This window comes from Rousettus aegyptiacus, unplaced genomic scaffold (genome assembly GCF_014176215.1).
Source record: "Rousettus aegyptiacus isolate mRouAeg1 unplaced genomic scaffold, mRouAeg1.p scaffold_m13_p_1, whole genome shotgun sequence".
Classification (NCBI taxonomy): domain Eukaryota; kingdom Metazoa; phylum Chordata; class Mammalia; order Chiroptera; family Pteropodidae; genus Rousettus; species Rousettus aegyptiacus.
In genome coordinates, this window is record NW_023416284.1 from 141,107,918 (window position 1) to 141,113,512 (window position 5,595).

The 5,595-nt window shown below is 32.4% G+C and overlaps 1 pseudogene; it reads left to right on the plus strand.

Moving 5' to 3' along the window:
• Nucleotides 1-3,115: 3,115 nt before the first annotated feature.
• Nucleotides 3,116-3,922, plus strand: LOC107520732 (annotated as a pseudogene).
• Nucleotides 3,923-5,595: the final 1,673 nt, after the last annotated feature.

Consider the following 5,595-nt stretch of genomic DNA (forward strand, 5'->3'; position numbering starts at 1 on the left):
TTAATGTAATAGAATTTTAGCTTTTTCTTTTAGTCTTTTACTTTTTGTGTGTTGTTGACAAAATCCACACCTATTAAAGGTATTCTCATATTTTCTTCAAAAGTCTTTTCGCTTGCATAATTAAGTCCTTAATCGATTTCAATTTATTTTGCATATGGTATGCAGAAGGGATTAATTTTTTTCCACACAGATGTAACTTACTTTCCTAGTATGATTTTTCTCACTTATTAAGTGTTAAATTTGTATTTTAAAAACTTTTTTGTTATATAATCAATTCAACACACCTTGTTTCATTTCTTGCCTATTTATTTAACTACAAGTTCGTGGAGGGGGAGAGGAAGTGTTGAACTTTTGTTCTTCCACATGATTTTCAAAGCTATCTGTAATATATTAAAGCTAACTTCTGAGATGTTATTTGAATTAAAATAAATATCAGTTTGAGAAAAAAAGAAATGCTTGTAATAATGAGTCATAATATTTTCATATTGGTTTTATTCACTGTATATTCAATTCTATATCACCAGGTATCCTCAGTACTCCAAGACAGTAGTTCACAATCTGTTTGCTTTTATTATTGCCATTAAGAAGCCAGTTGTTAGTTCAGTCTCCTTTCCTGTGAAGGTAAGCTGTCTCTTACCTCTGGCATCTTTCACAATCTCTTTATTGTTTTGCAGTTTCATTGATCTAGGTGTGAACATTTGTTTACTTATCCTGCTCTGGAATTTTTAAAATTCATTTACCTAACTGGGAAGTTTTCATTCCCTTTAATTCTAGAAAATTCCAAATTATCTCTCTTGCTTATTTCTATTCTGATTTCTGTTTTGTTTTGTTTTGGGACTTCAATTATATAAAGGTATAAATGTTAAAACTTATTCTATTCTACATGTATCCTAAACTGCCCTTCGTAGTATTATCTCCTATCTTTCTGTGCTGCATTCTGAATATGTCTCTTTGATTTTATTCTTTTAGTGCATTAATTTTCTTTTTATTACATCTAATTTTTGGTTTCGCTTGAGTTTTTGTTTCATATATATTTTACAGAAATGCTTTTTCAGTTCTACTTGATCATTTTGAAAGTTTTATCTCTTAGTCATAATTTTGATACTTTTTAAATTTATTTAAACATATGTAGCATACTTATTTAATATCCTGTGTTGACAATTTCAATATCAGTAGTCGGTGAATATCCTATTCTGTAGTTTGTATTTCTGTTGATGCTAACAGAATCTTACTTTTTCATGAGTCTTATAAATTTGTTTTTTTTTTATTTTTTCATTTTTGAGAAGTCATATTCCCTGAAAGTTTATTGGGAGATTATCTTGAGGTTTATGTTGAATGTTTTATTTCTCCAGAAAAGATTTGCATATGATTCTACCAGGCACTGGAAGATCAATTTAAAATAAAATTTCTGGTTGTGGGTTTCAGGACTCATTAATGTTATTTCTAGCCCCTGACTCAGGAAGGATGGTTATGAACTATGAACTCTAAGGAGAGATTTTATTTTTGTTTTGTTTTGTTTTTTAAGTTACCCAGGCCAAAGTTTCTTAATATTTCACACACACACACACAAAAAAAATAGATTTTCTCATTTCAGCCACAGAATGTGTCACTCATTGAGGTTACTGGCTTGATTCTGAATCTCTCATCCATCTTTCCACTATATATGTCATAATACATGTCACTCACATGTGTCCCTTAAAAATGAAGCTTGGGGGCAGCAGGAGTCAATTGGCAGAGCCCCCACGACAATGCTTATCTTCAACGTTTGTTGATTTTTCTAAATTTAAGCTTTCTGTTTGCAGCTTCTGAAAATTTCTTTGCTATCTACCTATTAAAAGACTAATTTTAAATATTTTTCTAGTATTTAGGTGATTTCGTACTAAGAAGGCTGGGGGAATATCACACTGCCTTTTGTGCTTCAGTAGAATCATTTAACTGATGAATTGAAAGATGTAGTCCTTAGTATGGGACACATGAAGCTGAATTAAAGTATGAGTGGTGTTATCTCCTAAGACAAAATCCACCACCATAGGTACACAGGATATCTTTTTGAATGCCACATTTCTAAGATACAGTCCCAATCTAGGCACCAAGACTTATGCACTAGTATTGGATCTTAGGTATCATTTGGTTCTACTCTGTTTATTTAGTTTTCCTGCGACATGTTACTAAGTATTATATCTTGCACCAGACACATAGGAAGGTCCAACTGTCTCAGCAGTGGCATCTGTTTAGTTGTCTATCCTCATTAATTCAGGCATGTGAACAAATCAAATTAAATAGGCATGACAATCAGACTCTTGAAAGAAAAGCATATTCGTTTGAGTTGAATTGAAAAAGAAGGAAGCAAATCAAATAATTTGACTGTAGAACTCAATCTCTTACCACTACACTGTAATTCTCCAAAACTGCTGCTTCAGAAATGGAATTTGATTCCTAATTGATGTATTCACAGTAACATGAACGCCTACTCATTAAAAGCAGGAGTTTATCTTTAACTGATAAAACCACATTAATTGGTAAAGCTAACTCTAAAAGTAACTCTAATATATAATAATTTTTGAGATAACCATTTGCTAAAAAGTACAAGCCTACCCCTAATATATACTTTAAAAACTATATGATAATCTAAAATGTATATAGTAGCAGTACCTAAATACATTCACTATTCCTCTTGAAAAAAGAAATCACAATTGTTTTTCTTTCTTTTTTCCTCCCAGAAATCCTTAATAAAATGACCAACAAAAATTCAAGCCAAAACCTAGAAGAAAAAGGGATCATGACTTCTGGTTAGTTTGGATATTGACCCAGAGCTACTTAAAAATTTTACTCACCCTTTCTTTATATTCTAAGTTCTCTATTTTTAATTGAACACCTTAAGGAACATTGCAAAATCTATTGTTTCACAAGGAAAAGGGCAAAGAGAGTGAATGACTGTGTTGTAAATACAAAGATGAAAGACAATATGTTTAGTCTACATATTCCTAATAGCAATCTTTAAAGTACTGAAATAATCCCAATAAATTAAAGTTAGAGGAAGCCAGATTCGAGAATAATATAAAGATCATCTTGTAAAAATTTTCCTTAAGGAATAGTGATCTTCTTGTAAAAGAATGTGATTTGCGACAAATTTAAAGGCCAAGGTGGTAAGAAAGGAGCAATAGAATGCAGTCTTAATGGCCTAGGTACTGGAATGCAAACAAGAATTCATCAGATAGAACCTGGAATGGTTTAGCAAATCTAGTCTGTGCGCATGGAGTGCCAGGGCCACGGGGAACAATCAATCAGTCCTAAAGATAGATCTAAAAGCTGCAATGGAAAGAAAATCATTTAAGAGAAGATGATTCTAGACATTCATATTGACAAAAGCATAAAAGATGGCCAGAAGATAACATTCCATGGTGAAGGAGACCAAGAACCAGAACTGGAACCTGGAGATAACATCATTGTTTTAGATCAGAAGGACCATGCTGTTTTCCCTCCATGAGGGGAAGACCATTTTGCATGTTTGGGCATAGAGCTGATCAAAGCATTGTGTGGCTTCCAAAAACCAATATCTACTCTTGATAACCAAACCATAGTCATCCTCACCTCTCATTCAGGTCAGAGTGTCAAGCATGGAGATATCAAGTGTTTACTGAATAAAGGCATGCCAATTTATCATACACCAGATGAAAGGAGTTGCCTAATCATCAAATTTAAGGTAAACTTTCCTGAGAATGGCTTTCTCTCTCCTGATAAACTCTCTTTGCCTGAAATACTCCTACCTGAAAGGAAAGAAGTAGAATAGACTAATGAAATGAACAAGGTAGAACTAGTGGACTTTAATTTGAATCAAGAAATAGGGCGCCATTGCAATGGCGAAGCACATAAAGATGATGAACATCATCCTGGGGGTGCTAGTCAGTGTCAGACCTCTTAACAGGGTCGGCGGATAAACATTTCATATGTATTAGTGAATGAATGAAGGACTATAATCATAATACACTATGTGCTATCATTTTCAATATTCAACTACAGTAGTGTTTTAAAAGTTAATGAAAAATAAACTCAAATGTAAAAGTTCGAAAGAAAGAAAGAAAGAAAGAAAGAAAGAAAGAAAGAAAGAAAGAAAGAAAGAAAGAAAGAAAGAAAGAAAGAAAGAAAGAAAGAAAAAGGAAAGAGCGTTTCCCCTTCCTAGAAGTCTCCACAAAGGGACTGGTGGTTCCTCTGAGATGCTATACCTGGTGACCCGGGACCATCGGTCTAAGTTGCCTTTCGCAGAATCCCATTAAGCCTGACTCCTTCCTGGTCATGGCTTTTCTCATTGATGTTTACAGGTCTGAATACTTAGTTTTCATTTACAGACTCTCTGCCCTAAAAATGCATTTGTTCCAACAAGCATTTTGAGGAAAAATATCACTTTTAACTATTCAGACATGGCCTGTGGGACTCAGTGGATCAAGCAGGAGATGACAGATGCAATTGGTTTGTAGAAATTTTTAAGCCTTAAGAGTAAGATCTCCTAGGAAAAGTGGCACGGCTGCTGCCGCTTTTAAAGTGACAGAGCAATAGATCTTGGGCTGCCTCGGGTGCTGCCTAAAGAATCAATAAACACTCTTTAAAGGCTCACTGATGTCTCATGAAAGGCATCCAAAAACATTCTGTTTAGAATATCTATCTTATTTTCTTCTGTACAATGTAACTCCCCTAGGGCTGACAAATTGAGAAAAGGCTGATTTGTCTGTTTTAAAAGATATCTGATTTAATAGAGGACATTGAGAGGTAATTTGGAAATTCTCCTTTTGAGAAACCTCAACTATGTTTAAATAGAAAGTATGTTCATTAGGGAAACACTCATTTAACAAAAATAATTTGTTGTTATTAAATGACTCTCAGTAATACCTTCTAAAAAGGTGGTACATAAAAAGCCTTAATCATAATTTTATTGTTGTTATTATTTAATTCACAAATCTAAAATTTATAACTATTGTTTCCTTATAAAACATTAGAGAATATCATTGCTATGTAATTCTGTGTTGATTAACACTTAATCTTTGTATATATAAAGTAAAGTTCCCAATCTATTAAGACTCTTGATAAGGCCTTCCCCTTGGAAAATGGGAAGAAAAAAAAAGAAAGAAAGAAAAAGGAGGATAATATCTTCCTCACAAAGTTATTGTTAATATTAAATTATAAAAATGTTATCACATGTAAATTCTTGGTACGATGTATGTCAATATTTTCTTTCTTGTTGAAATATTAGTATACTATTTATGACTTTTAAAGTTTATAAATATGTCATATATTCTTTGAATATGACCATAAAATATCAAGTCAAATGGCTAAATATAATTTCCTAGAAACTATATGAATCTACAAGTTTTATAATCTATATTCTTGGCACCATTTTGAAATTTATTTATAAAACATATTTGAGCTATCTCAAGAGAATTTGAAAATTGCTTTCTCTTGAGGAGGTTTATGATACTGGTATGACACAATTAGTAATATTATATTTCCAACATAAGTTTATACACAGTAAAAAGCCAAAGCAATATAAAGGAAATAGATAAGTAATTAAACATGAATGGAGACAATAGCTATTTAGAGATG